This window comes from Monodon monoceros, unplaced genomic scaffold, assembly GCF_005190385.1.
Source record: "Monodon monoceros isolate NGI ecotype Baffin Bay Population unplaced genomic scaffold, NGI_Narwhal_1 Super_Scaffold_18, whole genome shotgun sequence".
In the NCBI taxonomy this organism is placed as follows: Eukaryota; Metazoa; Chordata; class Mammalia; order Artiodactyla; family Monodontidae; genus Monodon; species Monodon monoceros.
The window spans coordinates 10,506,225-10,526,268 of NW_021703774.1; positions in this window are offsets into that span (position 1 = coordinate 10,506,225).

Below are 20,044 nucleotides of genomic sequence, written 5' to 3' on the forward strand. Positions count from 1 at the left end.
GTAAAGTACCATTTTCATTGCACCATTAAAGGGAACATAGTATCAACATGATTAATACCTGTTGTTGTTGACCTTGATCCCCTGACCTAGGGAGTGCTTGTCAGGATTTTCTACTGTAAAGTTACTCTTATCCGCTTTTTCTTTCCATACTGTACTCAGGAAGGAAATCACTGTGCATCTCACAGGGAGGATCTTATGCTCTCCCTCCTTGATGATGGAGAGTCTACGTAAATCATTTGGAATTCTTCTGCATGGAAGATTTGTCTCTTCTCTCTCATTTATTTGCTTATTTGTAGAATCATTTATATCAGTATGGACTCATGATATGTATATTTTACTTTGGATTACAATCCAGTACGACATTAATTGATTTTCTTACTCTGTTTCATTATTGACAATTTGATGCCCTTTGACTTGGCTCTTGTGCCTCTTTGATGTGCTTCTATCAGTGTTGGTATTTTTGAAGTACTTTTGAGCATTTCCTTATTTTCTGGCACTGCAATGTGCTTCAGTTTCATCTTGTATATTTCTGGACACAGTCCTAGAATCAACCATTTATCTGAGGAGCTCTGGTTCATTTTATTCAAAAATAATATTAGAAAGCAAGATCTGGATGCTAAATTGTACAAGTCCTACTGAAGTGTCTTTTCCTTTATACCCTCTCAGCAAACTTATCAAAGAAATATATGTGTATATACTAATCCATATATATTTATATTAAAAATATCTGTAATACCCTGTATCTATATTAAGCTAATTGTCTGATGTTTCCAACTCTAATTTATGTCTTCCTGATGTCTCCAACATCAATCCACTATCACAGGAATCATTCTAGCCTCCTACCCTTGATTTTATGTAAATTTCTACTCCAACAAAGAAACGGGGTTCTTCTTTGCTATCCTTTTATTTGCAATCCTTTTAATTTATTTGCTATCCTTTTAATTCATTTTTCAATTCCAGTACAGTAGAAATATTGGAATTTTTAATCAGTACCCCAGTGGGAAGAACTTTATCAGCTAGAATGCAATGCTTTGGGGAAGCCCATTTTGCCTTCAGTCCTACATATGCCCCTTATTTCCAAAGTTACTTAGTTCATCACCCACCCACCCCCACCCCTTTCACTGAGGTTGTTTCATACATTTGTAAATAGAGTGACATGCTATTGTCACAGTCCACATTGCTTCCTGGGATCCCTCTACTTCCTAAATAATTTTTTTATTTGTGAACCTTAAGATTCATTCCATGCAGTAAACTCTATGCATTTTAACAAACACAATCCCATATTTTCACCATTACAATATCCTACAGAATGGTTTAACTCCCCTGAAAATCTCCTGTTTTTCCCTTATTTATCCCTGTCTTCCTTTCCCCGCACTCCAAGCAATCACTGTTTCTATAGTTTTGCCTTTTCTAGAATATCATATAATTGGAATCATATAATATGTAGCCTTTTCTGACTAGCATTTCACTTAACAATATGGATTTGTGGCTTGATCACACATTTCCTTTTATTCCTGGATACTAATTCCATTGTATGGATCTATTGTTGTCTATTCATCTATTGAAACTTATTTTGGTAGTTTCCAGTTTTTTGACAATTATGAATAAAGCTGTTAAATATATCAACCAAGTGTGAAGGAACTGAAATCTTAATATTGAGTCCTTCAATCCATGAACATGAAACGTCTCTTCATTTATTTATTCTTTGATTTCTTTAACCAAAGTTTTGTAGTTTTCCACCTGTGGACATTTCTATCCGATTTATACCTGAATATTTCATCTTGGTGTTATTATAAACAGTATTTTGTTTTTAATATCAAATCCCAATTGCCATTGATGGATAAGAGAGAAATTGACTTTTGTTTATTATCTTGTATTGTATGCAGTGACCTTGCTGTTTATTAGTTCCAGGATGCTTTTTTCTTTTGATTATTTGATTTTTGATTATTTGGGATTTTCTTCCTAGACAATCATGTCATCTTCAAATAAAGACAGTTTTAGTTCTCCCTTTCCATCTGTATACTTTTTCTTTCTTTTTGTCTTATTGCACTAACTAGGACTTTCAGTATGAGATATAATAGGAGAGATTAGAGGTGATATTTTTACCTTTAGTCTATCAATACACTGGATTACATTAATTGATTTTCAAGATTAAAGCAGTCTTGGGTACATGGAATAAATTCCACTTTGTCATGGTATATCATTTTTTTAGTATGTTGTTGGATTTGATTTGCTGATATTCTACTAAGGATTCTTTAATCTATGTTCATGAGAGATACTGGTCTGTAGTTTTCCTTTTTAAAATATATTTATCTGGTTTGGGCATTACAGTAATGCTAGCCGATTAAAATGAGTTAGGAAGAGTTCCCTCTGCTTTTGTTTTCTGGAAGAGATTGTAAAGTATTAGTTTGATATCTTCCTTAAATTTTTGGTAGAATTCAATAGAGAAAGTATTTGGATCAGACACTTTTTTGGCAAGTTACTAAATATTGAATTAATCTGTAATAGTATTGTACTTAATCATTTTATCTATTTCTCCTGTGTGAGTTTTGGTAGTTGTGTTTTTAAAGGAATTGACCAATTCATCTAAGTCATCAAATCTGTGGACAAAGAAAGTGTTATAGACTGAATTGTGTCCTGCTTAAAATTCATATGTTGAACTCCAAATCCCTAGTACCTCAAAATGTAAACTTATCTGGAGATAAGGTCTTTAAACAGGTGGTTAAGTTAAAATGAAATCTTTAGGGTGGGTCCTAATCCTGTATGACTGGTGTTCTTATTAGAGGAAAGAAAATATGGACCTACAAGGAGATACCAGTGATACATTTTAAGAAAAGACTATGCGGGGACACTGTGAAAAGGTGGCCATGTGCAAGCTAGGGAGAGAAGCCTCAGAAGAGACCAAATCTGCCAACATCTTAACCTTAGACTTCTAGCCTCCAGAACTATGAGAAAATAAATCTGTTGTTAAGCCGCCCAGTCTGTGGTATTTTGTTATGATAGCTCTAGCAGACTAACACAGAAAGGTTTACAAAATTTATTAGTCTTTTAATGTTCATGGGATCAATAGTGATGATCATACTAGTCCCCATTCAGCCTCTAGCAATTCATCAAAATTAAATTTAACTGTTCTTATCAGTAATCCTCCTGTGGCTTCAGCTCCAAGTAACCTGATCTCAGCTGTGACTTTCTGTGTTCCTCTGTCGCTCTAGAGATTTTAAGCTGGTGGTTTGTCTTGCAACTTCATTTCTATGGTGAGTCCACTAAGAGTTACCAACTTCTAGTTTGTTCTGTATTTTCTTGTTGAAAGGATAAGAGTCATGATTTCCAGACTCTTTACATTTTGGAACTGAAACTGAAACACATTAATTTATTTACGCAGTGGACTGAAATTTCTTTATTCTAACAGGTTTTTTGGTGGAGTCTTTAGAGTTTTCTATATATAATAACATGTCATCTGCAAACAGAGACATTTTTCATTATTCCTTTGTGATTTTGATGCTTTTTTTCTTTTCTTGACTACTTAGTCTGGTAATGATTTCCGGTTCTATGTTGAATAGAAGTGGTAATAGTGGGCATCATTGTCTTGTTCCTGATCTTAGAAGAATGGCTTTCAATTTTCACCAGAAAGAGTATGATGTTAGCTGTGGGTCTGTCATATATGGCTTTTATTATGTGGAAGTAGATTTATTTATATCCCATTTGCTAAGAATTTTATCATAATATTAGTCGGTATGAATTTCAAATGATACCTTGGGGTGTTTGCATTTTTCAGTTACGATCATCTGCATGGAAACAGATTGGGTTGTAGAAAAGGAGTTGCACGTATTAGCACATAATAGATAGTAATTTTATTAATGAATATATTACTGAGTGAATAAAATGGTTGTGATGTGTTAGATTATATTTTGAATTTATTACTCAATTTTCTTTGATTAGTCACTTTATAATGTGATTTATAAGACTGTTTGAAAAAATATTTACCATAGAAATTTTTTCCTGGATTATTTATATGTTCTGTTTACAAGTTAATTTTACTGGTTTAATTAATTTGGAACAATGGATGAAAAAAACATAAACAAGTTTTATTACTGCGGAACTTCTTGGTGATTTTTAGTAAGGTAGAAAATGTGAATTTCCGAAAGAGATCTATTTTGCTGGATTTTTCACAGTTATATGACCAACGAATTCTTCATTCAGAAATAGTTTTGGAGTCATTTAGCACAAGGAACTCTGGTCAGAAGGGTTGGGTGTGAGGCCACTGCATGCGGCCCCCTCTGAGCAAGTGAAATCAGACTAAGCACCAAGAAAAGGAAAAAAGTGTCTTTCGTCAGGAGGGAAGCATCATCCTTGAGGACATGAGTCCTTGAATCTGGCATCAGAGTCATTTTGGAGAATTGGTTAAAAACACTGCCCCATTTCCTCTGGACTCAGAGACTTTCAAGATGGCAGAGGAGTAAGATGTGGAGAGCACCTTCCTCCCCACAAATACATCAGAAATACATCTACATGTGGCACAACTCGTACAGAACACCTACTGAATGCTGGCAGAAGACCTCAGATTTCCCAAAAGGCAAGAAACTCCCCATGTACCTGGGTAGGGCAAAGGAAAAAACAGAGAAAAAAGAATAGGGACAGGACCTACACCTCTGGGAGAGGTGAGAGCACACAGCAGTGAGAGGCCCGCGTACCGCAAAAACAAAAAAAAACTATATGGTCCAGATGGATTAAAGCCAACTGTGAAAAGCAAAATTTTTAAATTTTAAAGTTTGCATAGAATACATTAAAATCTCAATGCAGGAAATGGTTTCTTAAATAAAACATTAATAATGTAACTATGAAGAATAATTTTGAAAGATTCAATTAAAATACTTTTAAAGTGACTGTATGTAAAAGGACTGTATCTCCTTCAAACGGGGTGGCAATATTTGGAACATGTATAACAGACAGATATTAAGATGATCTAATCTATCTATCTACATATCTGTCTATCTAAATCTGTCTCTATCTAAAGAACTACAAAGTGTTAAGGGGAAAAGCATGAACCTCTGAGAAAATGCATAGAATCTGTGGACAGTTATTGATGGAAACACAAGTGGATCATGGTGCTCATCCTCTATGGTAGAAACTGCCAGTTGCGGACCCATTTCTCCCCTACGTCAGTTCTCCCCTCTGTACTGTCCCTAATGGCAAACACAAGGTCAGAGCCTCAGAAGAGTCATGAATATTCATCTGAAAGCCCCAGCCATTCTTGTATCATGCACAGTCATGAGACTGAGGCATCCTGACAGAGATGTGAGTGGAAGTAACATGTTCAAATTATGGGTCAACTCCTTGAAATAAAGGCTCCCTGTCTTTTTTACTTTTATTCCTTTTCCTCAAACTGGAATTCAGATGGTATGCTGGAGATTAGCTTTCAACTAAGGCTGAGAGAAAGCCCTAAGAAATGGTAAGGTCACAAGGTAAAAAGAGCCTGGATCCATGTATGACCTCAGGAAACAAACCAACCTTCTTTCCATGGGCTAGCCACCTATCAAGTTTTGGCAGAAGGCATTAATGCCTAGCTTGTTTGAGCCATTGGATACTTTTGTTATAGCACCGTACTGTAATTAATAATCAGAATTGGAAGTGAACTAAAAGATTTTGGCACATTTTATGCTGTCATGAGAAATCACTTTCACTGAAATAACAGGGGGGCTGGACAAGATACCTACAAAGCCTGCAAATAAAAGTCTCAATATTGATATTTCTTTTCAATTCCTACCTGCTTTAACAAGGTAGTACAAACCAGATTAACAAACCAGGGCAGAGAAGGAGGGAATACCACTCTACTAAATAGGCTTTCTTTGTCGGCAGCTGCAATCTAAATTAACTGAGAATCCACTAACATGGAGTCCTGCAGGGCTATAAAAGCCAACTGCTTCTGTCCACTGAGCAGCTGTTGATAAGATTATGGAGGCTACACATCAATGTGCTTGGACATAAAGTGGTAACCAGCCCAGCTGCAAGATCAGATTATGTATGCTGTCTGTTCACGCATCCTGTTATTTCACATGGCCTTGAGGTAGCTGCCATTAAAATTAGTATAGATGTCAGTAAATAATAGTCATCCAGGCTTAAGAACTAGTCTGGGTAGATGTCTGATTGTACTGTAATTTCTTTCACAAGGAACTGAATGGAAGCAAATAAATCAGAAACCTCCTGAGTTTTTGAGGAAACTGTTTGGCCCAGGAAAACTTTAGCTTCAAAGCCTGTGATTGGGACTTCCCTGGTGGTCCAGTGGTTAACCTGGTGGTCCCCTTCATCTTCCAATGCAGGAGGTGTGGGTTCAATCTCTGGTTGGGGAGCTAAGATCCCACATGCCTCGAGGCCAAAAAACCAAAATGTAAAACAGAAACATTGTTGTAACAAATTCAATAAATGATTTTTAAAATGGTCCATATCAAAAAAAAAAAAAAAAAAAAGGCTGTGATTGTTCAGGCAAACCTAACTCTGAAAACCTGAACTAATAGGGGATTGGCTATTAAAATTCCACCACACCAAGGAAGGTGTAATCTCCACTGATGGAGCATATCTGTTACAGAGTAGAACCAGGTTCCTTTAAAGAAGTTACTCCAACATGGAGAAAGGGGGGATTCATAATATCCACCCAGGAGACTTTATAAGTGACCAGTGACTTATAAAGTGAATATCTTTGTTAATGTATTGGTCACCAAGTCACGAGGATTTATATCTAAACCTTGGGCTAAAGTATATCATAAAAAGATCAACATAATTAAAGTGGAGTAAATTAGGTAGAGGGTAATGGCAAACAAGAGCATAATAAGGTAAAGGGTGTCTGATGCCAATCACAGAAGGCCCCGCTGTCAGCTGCTTGGCATATAAATTCTGAAAAGCTGGGGAGAAATTAATGAATACTGAAAGAGTTGAAAGCTCCAAAATTCTCCTGTAAATTTTCAGGTGTTTAGAAGCAATACCAACCTTGCTATGCCAGTTATGGCTACTTTAAGCTGAACATAGCTTCCACTTTCATAGCTGTCTTACTGCAGTAGATACTAAGTTTTAGGTCTGTATATCATTGTTGTGTAGTGAGCTGTATATCACATGTAGAGTTGGAGGACCAGGGTGCAAGTGCCAATTCTGTCACTTGCTAATGCATGAATGAACTCAGGCAAGTTAATCTTCTAAACTAAGTTGCTTCATCAAAACTGTTGGATAAGAATACTAACTATCCTCTCAGATTGGTTGTAAGGATTAATTCATCTAAAATCTTTCTCAGAGCTCTGCTATGAAAAACATTAGTTGCTAGAGATCCCCTTTGGAAAAGGCTAAAGTATTGCATATCCTTAGTCCTACTTGGCAGTTCATAGTGGATATTTGCCTAAAAATAAGCTTTACAAATTTCTACTCAATATAAACATGTTTGAATTTATTGACGAACTTTTTTGAAAAGTTGAATACACATGAGCCCTCAGTGAATAATTTGTTGAATATGTGAGTGAATAAATGCTTCATTTTCATGGCTCATTGAGACCGCTGTTGTCTGCTGATTCATAAACACCATTCAGAAAACCTGTTGATAAATTTGAGTTTATTGTTTGCCCCACGGGGACACCAACACCCTGACACAGTCTTAGTAGCCTGTAGGAGCATGAAAGCCAAATATACACACGTCAGTGTCACTGAATCTTAGAATGGTAATCAGACTGTAACATCTCACCTTTTCATTGCTCTCATCCTGCATATATATATACTTTGTATTATGAAACTGTTGAAAAATTCAGCAACCTACCTCTTGATTTCCTATTGTACTAATTTTTGCAACTCTCTATTCTAGGAAATACATGCATGGGGAAAAATTGTGATTCTAATTGTGCAGCAGTAATACACTTAATTCATTATTCTTTCTCTTATTTTTCAATCTTTTATAATATTTGACCATTTTCTAAAATAAAAAAACATAAAATAAAGCATTAATATAAAGTTTGAAGATTATATTATATAGCAATTGTATTACAGAACTCAGGGAATAATTTTGGTATTTTCCCTATCAATTTTCCCAAGGCCTGGTTATTTTATAGCAATTGTATTACAGAACTCAGAGAATAATTTTGGTATTTTCCCTATCAATTTTTCCAAGGCCTGGTTATTTTATATTGCAGAAAAAGTGTAAGTGCAATATCCCTGCAACTGACTAAAGAAAATAACAATACATTTTAATTTTGCAGCATCATAAAGTGTGTCACACATTTAATCTTATATTTCTAAAGGCAGCTGGTTTAGCTGCTTTAGTTGAAACACTTCAGGCTCTGGTGACTTGTCCACTCTATACTTACCCCAAGGATAAGATTTTGAGCCACTGTATCAATCATCCCCCGACATGTTTTCTTCACTCTCACATGTCCAATTTACTTTATGAGTTTATTGTTGAAAAACCTTTTATCACACCTTCTTCAGAAAAAGCTTCTAGAACAACTTTCAAAAATTTTGATGCATTTGTTACTTTTTGTTAAGTCACTCTATATGCACATAAATGATGTTGAAAAGGCTGTTTCTCTTACTGTTGAAAACTGAAATGCCAAGGTCAAGGTGGGCTCTACTTAGGCCGAGGTGTATTGGCACTTGTTGTCACTCTCCAGTGTGTTCCATTCCAGGAGGTGTGCAGGATACTTCTGTAGAATTCTCTTCATAAGGCTTTACAGAAACCGAGCTTTGTCATTAGCTGGGGTACACTGAAGTTGTAGAACAAAATCAATACCTAGGATTAACATATGTCAATGATTGTGACTGCCACATGCCTTGGATTTGGTGCAAATCAGGATTTGTGTGTTTACTTTGCCTTTTTGGAAGATTTCTTATTTTACTTTTCTCTCAAGCAAAACTGTAGCAAAAAATTCCAACTCTTTCTCACTTCAGACAATAAATATTTTAGAATTAGAAAAATATCACGTTCCACTATTTAACAATAAATTATCCAAGCCACCTGTAATACTTAAAGCAGAATTTTGGTGCCATTTCTTGAAAAAAAAAAAAAAAACCTGTATGCTTTAAATTTCACAACTGATACTATAAAAAAATGACACCATAACATGAGAGCACCACAGTTACTACATGAAGAGATAACAATTCATTGATTGGCGGCTAGTCAATGGCAATATTTATTAAGGAGAAAGAAAATAATTTTAAAAACACAAGCAACTAAACATTATTTGACATTTTAATATCCTTAAATTATTTGAAAAATATCTAAATTTAATTTCTTACACTGGAGATTCAAGGCACACAAGTTCCAGACTGCTTGTAAACATCTGAGATTTAAGAAATCCAATCATTCGGTAAAATATAATAGCATAAATTAATGATTATAACATTTAGATATGGTATATTTAATAATTAAAAATAGAATAAGTTGAATAGAAATTAAGTCTAAAATATAATAGAAATAAAATTATTATTTTAAGATTTATTAAATGAAATATAAGGTATTAAGATATACCTTAAATGATATGTAAGGTATTGAAATAAGGTAATGAGCTTCCTTAAATGAAAAGTAAATTGAATCTGTAATTGAGGTGGCATAATTTATTCTAACATACACAATCATCAGTGAAGGATAGAGTTTTAAATAGTTATTGATCAGATTGCTAAATCCAAAGTGAAATGAAGCATTTCACAGTCATTCAGGAAGTAATACCATAGACATGAGAGAAAAAAACAATCTAAATATTGAAATGAACAAATAGGTTGGACACCAAACTTACAAGGCAAGATTTAGAAAAGAATTGAGTTTTGAGGCAAAATAGTGTGACCTCAGAATCCTTTTTGAAGGTAAATTGCCTTTGAGTAGGGAGACAAACGATATTATAAAAACTCTCAGGGATCTGGATGTGTTTTATCTATGGAATTTCCTGTAGTATAGGATTTGTGTTTACTTATTATGCATTATAATATTGAAATATGGTTTATGTCTTGTATGTAGTTTGAAAAGGGTATTTTTAACCATTTACCACAGTATCTTCTACTAGATTATGTTTAATTCCTAAAGAATTAATTTATTTTTCTTTAGTGCCCAGAAGAAATGACCCAGCTCTCATCCCACAGACTGTGACATCTACACCATTACTGTCCTCAAGATTCCCAAAATTAGTTGTTGGGGAAAATTATTATATAAATGAATTCTCAGAGTCATGATTTTTCCAAATACTGGGAGGAGAGGCTCTTACCACAGAAAAAAAATTAATGTAGTCAACATTTTTTCCTGGCATATGGAAAAGGCAAAATTTCAAATTTGGCTAGGGAAAAAGAGATCACCTTTCAAACTTACATTAACATAAGAGGACCAAAAGAAACCCTTGAGGCTCTTAGGTGGCCTAATTTTATTTACTGGACAGGTAGGGGTTTGAAAGCATTCTAATTATACAAAGTTTTCCATTGATGTCCTTCTTATTTACATTTTCCTGTGATTTAGTAGGAGAATCTGTGCCTGTCAGTATGAATTCAAATTCTGACTATACTCTCAGAACAACCTAAATTAAGTCTTAGTATATAATTATATATAACATATAATTATACAATATTAATATTGCATAATTAATATTATAAATGAATATACCATGTATGCTATATTTATATAAAAAAAGACATTTTAGAAACCTTTTTTTTAGTCTGAATCATATTACCCAATGCACACATCAGATATTCAAGATTATTATCTATTGTTTAAATGCAATTAAATTTTTTAAATCCTATTGAAATATGATACAAATCTAGGAAAAGGTTAAATGAGACTTGATCCCTATCAAGCTTAACTCAGTAAAGCTTCATATATATATATATATATATATATATGAGAGAGAGAGAGAGAGAGAGAGAGGGAGGGAGGGAGAGAGAGAGATTTATTATAGGAATAGGCTCCACCGTTATGGAAACCACAAAGTCCTGCTGTCTGCAAGCTGGAGATCAGGGGAGCTAGTTATAATTCAGTCTGTGTCTGAAGGCTGGAGAACCAGGGGAACTGATGGTGTGGCTCCCAGTCTGAGGCCTAAGGCCTGAGAAGTGGGGAGAGGTGGTCCCATAGTCCAGAGGTCCAAGAGCCAGGAGCTCTGATGTCTGATGGCAGAAGATGGACGTTCTAGCTCAAAAAGAGAGGGAGGTGGAAAGAGAGAGAGAGAGAAATGGCTCTTTCTTCACCTTTTTGTTCTTGATGGATTGGGTGGTGTCCACCCACATTAATGAGAGTGATTGTTGCTATTCAATCTACTGAATCAAATGCTAATCTTTTCCAGAATCATTCTCATAGACACACCCAGAAATTATGTTTTATTAGCCATCTGGGCATTTCTTGGCTCAATCAAGTTGACAGATAAAATTATCACAAGGGTATATTTGTTGTGGAAATAATTAGGAAATTCTAGGGAAAAAGTAAGAGGTAGTACTTGAGTAATTATATTACTCAAATGACTATACATACTTAAAAGATCTACTGATCATGGCATTAGGATACTATTTTTTTAACTTTTTTTTTTTAGGTAAAGGGAGGGCAGATTTTTTTCATGCTCATAATAGTTACATCTAGGTAAATTTAAACTGAAAACAGCGTTTTAACATTGTATCTTCAATAAGCTAAATGGCTTGCTAAGATAGTTTGTAGTTAAATTGTAACTCTGGTCACTAGCACGTTTTGATTCATATAAGCTTTTTTGTTTATTTTGTTAAGAATATTCCTAAAACCTTCCTATGCATTTAGACTCATATTAAGTGTTATCAAACAGTTACTTTTTTTTCTTTTTTCCTATAATGGCAGGTCTGTTTCCTTTGTTATCAGAATAGTCACTCTTTTGGTTTCTTTTAACCACAGATTTAGGAGTTGGATCCTTACTATGAAAGTATCTTTGTTTAATTTCCTCATGGAACATCTCGGGAAACCATATGTAAAATGACTTGTCTAAATCCACATTTTGGCCAATGCCAGATGCCAGGTTTCCTACCTATTCCGAATCATGCTCTGTCAAATCACTTAGTTCCTTGCTTAGGATTCCAATGTCAATGACATTTAACCCTATGAGAGCTGTACGATGACTGTAGCTCCCTCACAACCACAGGTCTCAAAAGGAAAAGAGGCATGGGGATAAAAGTCTTTCTCCTCTTGTATTTCCTTTTTTTTTTTTAAATGAAAAGCATTTATTACCCGCTGAAGCACAAAGCATTCCTGACCTTATCCTATTGGCTAGAACATGCTTAACTAGATATCTGTAGTTATAAGACAGGCTCAGAAACGTATCAATATGACAATGGGATGATAGTGTCATGATTGACTTAAAAAATCATGATTCATGCCTGAGGCTATGCACTAAGAAAAGTCAGAATTCTGACAGCAAACAAGGAAGGAAAAATAACTTTAGAGACAGCAAAGAACATCTCCTATACACACTTATTTTTCTTAAAATCCCATAACCAACTATCAAATCTATTTGTACAAGCTTTGTTCACCTAGAAAATGAGTTAGGAATAAATTATTGTTGTAACTGATGACCTTTCTCTGTAAATCACATGTTCAAATCACATCCAATGTAATATTTAAAATAAAAATGTTTAAATATTACCTGAATAATGTTGAAAATGTTGTTAGTATTATGTTGCTAAATATAATTCATACTAAGTTATGGAAACTATGGCTAGTGGAAAATCTGTTGAATCAAGGCAATTTCCACTTGTGAGGATAGACCCATGATTTCTGGGATTGGTATTTTCAAGCCCTCACCTTTTGCAAGTGATGTATATATTGCATTGCAAATTTGATCAATGAATCCTTTAGTTATGTACAATTAAATTGCAAACACATACATGGCTAATACTGATATGGCAGTTTAACTCAATGATAATTAGATTTATCTGTCAACTGAAAGACACACAAACATGTACTTTTCTGCCCTCCTCTAGGGAAAAATAAATGTTTCATGTCAAAATGCCAACATTTATTAAACTTAATGAAAACCCTGAAAATGGTTGTATGCTTTTAAAGAAATTACTCTTCCTTTAAGTGCTTCAGGTGGTCATGATGCATATTAAAAAGATCATTATTAGCATCATAAATTTATATGATATATTTCTAAGTATGCATTTAATTATATAGGTTCAAGGACAATTTGGGGTTCCATATAATCTGTGGATTATAGGGGCAATAAATAGATTGCCTCCATAGGCGAGGTGACATTTTAGCCAATGAGGGATTGGATGGTGACAGGACATTTCTGCCTTCTGTTAAGATCAAAGTGACAACTATGTCCTTTCAACTGGATTTACAGACTATAGGTAGGTGGTGATCCCTAACATCTATGCATTATTTACACTGAAAAGTGCTTGTAGATAGATGGTAAGATGACTTTGCTTGTTGATAAATGTTGCTGCGTCTGAATTTTCTTGGCATTTCCTTAAAGTAATTTTACACTTTATTCTTTCAAATTAACTTATAATTATAGAAAACACAGTACTATTCCAAGTAACAAAGCATCTTGTGCAGTTTCATGACATATTTATTCTTTACCACAGGCATATATAGTTCTTAAATAAATTTGATAAGAACCTAGTAATTAGAATCAGAGAAACTAGATACACATTCGCACTCTAGCATTTTACAGCTCTGAAAGTTGGGAAGTTTAACTTCTTGTAAACTCCCTTTTTTAAATATATAACTTTATTTAGTCTATTTATTTTGGGCTGCGTTGTGTCTTCTTTGCTGCCCGCGGGCTTTCTCTAGTTGCGGCGAGCGGGGGGCTACTCTTCATTGTGATGCATGGGCTTCTTACTGCAGTGGCTTCTCTTGTTGTGGAGCACAGGCTCTAGAACGCAGGCTCAGTAGTTATGGCTCACCGGCTTAGTTGCTTCATGGCATGTGGGATCTTCCCGGACCAGGGCTCGAACCCGTGTCCCCTTCATTGGCAGGCAGATTCTTAACCACTGCGCCACCAAGGAAGTCCCTAAACTCACTTTTTTAGAATGTGGTTAATGCACAAAACAAAAAATTTACTATCTTAATCATTTTTAAGTGTTCAGGTCAGTGGCATTTAAGTACATTCAGGTTGTTGAACAACTATCACAGCCATTCTTCTCCAGACACTTTTATTTTTCCTTGTATAATTGAATTTTTGTACCTGTTGGATGGCAACTCCCCATTTCTTTATCTCCGCCACACCTGACAACAACCATTTTACCCATTTCTAATAGTTTGACTATTTTAGATACCTCATATAAGTGGAATCACTCCGTATCTGTCTTTCTGTGACTGGATTATATCCCTTAGCATAATGCCCTCCAGTTTGACCCATGTTGCCACAAATGGCAGAATCTTCTTTTGTAAAGCTGAATAATATTGCCTTGTATGTACATGGCACATTGCCTTTATCCATTGATTCATTGATGGACATTTGGGTTGTTTCCATGTCTTGGCAATTGTGAATAATACTGCTGGAAATGTGCAGGTATCTATTCAAGATCCTGATTTCAATTCTTTTTGATATATTTACCCAGAAGTAGGATTGCTGGATCATATGATACTATTTTTAATTTTTTGAGAAATCTCTGTAGGTTCTTCATCATTTTACATTCTCACCAATAATGTACAAGAGTTCCAATTTCTGCACATCCTCACCAACACTTGTTTGTTTTTTTTTTCCTGACTTTTTGATAATAACCATTCTAACTGCTGTGAGGTCGTATGTCATTATAGTTTTGATTTTCATTTCCTTTATGATTAGTGATGTTGAGCATCTTTTCATATACCTGTTGATAATTTGTATGTCTTCTTTGGAAAAATATCTATTCAAGTCATTGACCCATTTTTAAATTGAGTTATTTGTATTTTTGCTATTAAATTGTAGTAGTTCCTTATATATTTTGGATATTAGCCCCTTTATCATATATATAATTGCAAATATTTTCTCTCATTCCTAGGTTGCCTTTTCACTGTGTTTATTGTTTCCTTTGCTTTGCAGAAGCTTTTTAGTTTGATGTATCCCCACATCTCTATTTTTACTTTCATTGCTTATGCTTTTATTAAAAGAAGGACATCCAAAATTTCATGCATAGCCTGGAATTGTCACTCAGTTGTCTCTGGCAACAACTGAAAGAGTTCAGGCACTGTAAAAATATACCACAGCTATAGGCTAAGCCTCAGTCAATAGAGTATGTCGTTGTGTCTTTAGCAATAGAATTTTGTTGATCAATTTTAATTATGATGTCTTAGACCTCCCCACACCCTTTATCTTTCTCTGTTTCTTCTTCTTTTGTAATCACTAAGCACCATAATTTTATGAGGTCTCTTTTGCTTTATGGATTCAGTTAGCTTATAATGTTTAATTGTTCATAACTGTCTTTTGTGTATAACCTTTCCTGCTGCTGCCATCTTATGACATATTTCAGATCATCTTTTCAGTCTAAAATGTCCCTATAAACTGGTAATGACTTTCATTACGAAGTTCAAATTATGCAGAGAAGAACTGAGATATTTAGTACCATTTCTGTTTGTTTGGAAATCTCCCTGTCTAATTAAGTCACATGATGCTGAGTAGGCATTAAGTTGCCTTTGTGCAGAGCATAGCCATTTAGGACGGTTACTCTTAACTAGGGATTATATGTGTGGTATTAACCTTGATTTATCTATACTATAGATTTATGCTTCTGGGTTTTCTCTGGGTTATTCTAGAATGGATGAATGCATGGTTGCCAGAGACAGTTTTTCTCTTTCCTGTTGTTATATTATTGATACTACTATCTGTGTTAGTTTGCTAGGCCTGCCATAACAAAGTACTGTAGACTAGGTGGCATAAACCACAGTTTATTTTCTCACAGTTAAGAAAGCTAGAAGTCCGAGATCAAGGTTGCATCAGAGTTTCATTCTGAGCTCTCTCTCCTTGGCTTGTAGATGGCTGTCTTCTCTCTGTGTCCCCACGTGGTCGTTCCTCTGTGCACATGCGTACCTGTGTCCATGTTTCCTGTTCTTATGAGGACACCAGTCATGACCCTCATTAACCTTAATTACCTCTTTAAAAGTTCTGTCTCCAATTTCATCAATCTGAGGTAGTAGAGGTTAAGACTTCAATATATGAATTTGGGAGGAACAAAATTCAGCCCACAACATAATCCATATCAAGTTTTAAAGTAAATATAAAATAATTTTATGTGTTATACAGTTGGAAGTAATCCCAAAGAATAACTTATAAAAAGAGGAGTGATATTAGGGCAATTTAGAAAACTGTTCATAACTTTCTTAAGGGAAGAACAACTGCCTTGAAAGGAAAAAAATGACTTTGAACACTTACTCCACATTGTTCCTAAATTTGTTTTGGACTCTGACAAATACTGATAGCTTTGTGTATACTAATAAAGTGTAATTAACACTGAATTTGGAGACAATGATAATGAGATTTCAGCAGTAAAAAAGACACAAGAGACTTGGGGAAATAGTGTTCTCTAATTCACTAAAAACTGAATTAAATACTTCCCTCGGGATTAGGGTTCCCCATTGTGTACATTATGCATAAAAATAAAATTTTGGAAAGCAGCCTGCAGCACATTGGGACCTATGCAGTATTAGGAGATCTTACATAATTAATGAAAAACAAACACAGGCATAAGGAAGCATCATAAATATAGTCTTATGCTAACATTCTGTGCCATTTAGTTCATAAAGATTACGGGTATGCATGATTCCACAAGGCCTCCATTGTAGTTACTTTTCCTCAATGTAAAATAAAAATGCCCTTTGCATTTTTAATTTTGTAAAACAATCTAAAACAAAAGTGATCTAAAACAATCTGTGAATAAAATAGCATCAGATTATTCTTTATCTGTATTCATGATAACTGAGCTGGAATCCACAGTTAGTTCCAAGTCAAGTGCCGTTCCATCCTTCCCAAATCTAGGGCCTCTAATTATACTAATCCTTTTGTGACATTCTGAATGTACAACTTCCATCTCTGCTGTGAATATTTTCACAGCAATTATCCTAGATTCTGCTTAATTTCACTCCGTGTTCACTTTCAGTGCGAGGCATTGCTTTTCTTTCCACATCCCATGTTACCTTTCCATCTGATCATAGAATTTTGCTTTTTTTACTGCAACCATGTATCCTTCAAAAAATGAAGGCTTTTGCAGTAGATTGCATTAGTGGTCACAACTATTTGCCGTTCTATGTCCGCATCATAGATGGAGTCTACTTCTCTTTCCCTTGTCTTTAAGCTAAGCCATGGGACTTGCCTTGGCCAGTGATAAATGTGCAGAAGTGACAATGTGCCATTCTGATCCTAGGCTTTGGGAAACCTCATTTATTTTTTTTTTGCATTTCCCACCTAGAGTCACTGCCCCAGGAGGATGAGAGGAATATGGAGCCAAACTGGTCCCAGCTTCTGAAGCCTGAAACAGAGTGGCCTGCAGACCTGCAGTGAGAAGCATTAACTGTCAGGCTAAGCTCATCCCAGATCAACCAAAGGTGAGATACTTTAGATATTAGGCAACAAGTGATTGCTGCTTGGCGGTGGCTTGCTATGCAGCAATAGCTAACTGATACAGGTTGTGTTACGGCCTGAATTGTCGCAAAATTCATATGTTGAAGTTATACACTTTACCTCACAATCTGACTGTATTTGGTTGTAGGACTTTTAAAGAGGTAATTAATGTAAAATGAGATCATTGAGGTGGACCCTCACCTGACATAACTGGTGTCTTTATAAGACAAAGAATTGATCAGGACACAGACAAAAACAGAAGGAAGGCCATATAAATGTAAGAAGATGGCTATCTACTAGCCAAAGAGAGAAGCTTCAGAATGAAACCAACCCTCCCAATACCCTGATTTGAACTTCTGCCCTCCAAGACTATGAGAAAATAAATTTCTGTTATTTACATCCCCCATCTGTTGTACGTTGTTATGGTAGTCCTAGGAAGCTAATACAGGTGATGTTCACTCTCTTTACCTCCTTAGATATTTTGTATAATGAACACCTAGCTTCTATACGTGATCCTACCTGAAAGTTAGGCTACAGGGCTAATGTCCTGCTCCCCCAGTATTGATGAAATATATCTAAGGAAACTACACTATGACCTTAGTGGGTAACTTTGGTAACCCCTAGCCACATTTGGTTAGTTAAATATAAATTTAAATTAATTAACATTGAACAAAATTAGAACTTCAGTTAGTTGCAGTAGCCCTATTTCAATTACTTAATAGTCAAATATGGCTATTAGCTAATATATTGGAGAACACAAATTTATGGACATTTCTATCTTCAGGAAACTTTTATTGGCAAGCCTGGGCTAGAGAATCAATAGGCATTCAAGTACACTTAAAATTATTATTCTTAGATTTTGGGGCAGGGGGGAAGGGGAGAAGGAAAGATTTATTACTTGCAGCAAGGAAGAACACAGGGGATCTTTTCCCAAAGCAGTGTCTCTCTGAAAAGGAAAGTTGGGGAAGTTTTAAACTAAGGGTACATGCATATACACAAGGGGGCCTGAGGAGAGGAGAATTTGGCATAGAATTGGGGCAAAAGTCAGCAGAGTCCAAGCTTTAGTTGATTGAAGTCAGGAGGGTCCACATCTTCATTCCATCCTCCACCTGGGCAGGGACCTTAGTTCCTGGCGTCATGACTTACTGAAGCTCAGGTTCTATGTTTCATAGAAGAAAGAATTCAGAGAGACAAAGTGACAGGTGAAAAGTGGGTTTATTTAGAGAGGTACATATTCCATAGACGGAATGTGGTCCATCTCAAAAGGCAAGAGCAGCCTGGGAGAAACACACTCCACAGGCATAGTATGGGCCATATCAGAAAGTGGGAGGCTATTCTTATAGTCTTCATGGCCATGTGAGTGATTCTTCTTGGAAATGGATCATACAATCCCAGTTGAGACCTTCTACCTATTGCTCAACCATAACTTTAATACCCATGTGAGACAAGACACAATCTTGAGCATTTTAGCCCCAGCACACATCACATGGAGAAAAGGTAAGCTGCCCTGAGATGTCCTGTCCAAGTTCCTGATTCATGGAACAGGGAACAAATGAAACAATTCTTTTATTAATCCACTAAGTTTTTGGTTATTGTGTTATAAAAGAATAGATGACCAAAACATTCAGACTAGATTCTAATAATATTAAATCATATATTATTTAGATTAAAAGGACCAAATTAAGTAAGAAAACCAGTGAGTAAAATTTCTCAGGAAATTCTAGAACTTTGCAAGGCCACACTAATAAAGAAGGATCAATGGTTTTCAATTATTTTATTCTTAATTCTTCTGTTTTATTCCCTTCTGAAAGGATTCAGAAGGTAATATTTTCTGCTTGGAAAAAAAAAGCTTCTATTGGAATAAAATTATAGATCCGTTAGCTTTTATTTCAGTCCATCTAAGATGTATACTAGTGTCCTTCTGGATAAACTAAGCTGAGCTATTCTAATAGGACAAGCCTTAGACACAACTATTCTACTATAGACCAGTATTATATTCTTTATCACCTTAAAAAATCTGTTAAGAACAGCTACAGTTGTTTGCAGCTTTTAAATATATAACTTTTTTGCTTTGTTATTTTTCTTCTTAAACTTGGATTAATAATTCAGATCATCTTTTGAAAGTATAGGACCTGTGTTATGGAACTTAAAAAGATACATGTATTCTATATTTTGAAGATAATTGCCTACACTCTGAAATCAACTGTTACATAATTAGAATACTATCAACTAATGTAAGCATATGGCAGAGTCTCTCAGATTGAGAACCAGAATATACATTAATGAAGCTTCATTGTGGATTCCAGTATACATCTAGGGTTGAGAGTCACTGCTCTAGATATCATAAAGCCTATCCTTATTCCAAGCCATATTAAGATATGTTTATGTCTATAGTAATTCTCATTTGTACCTCACAAAATTGGTTGATTATAAACATCAATATATCAATAATAATATTAGTGTCAATTAAAATATCTAGTATTGATAAGCACGTAATACCTAGCAGTAATTCTGGAGAAAAAAGTAGATATTTCCTTGCATTT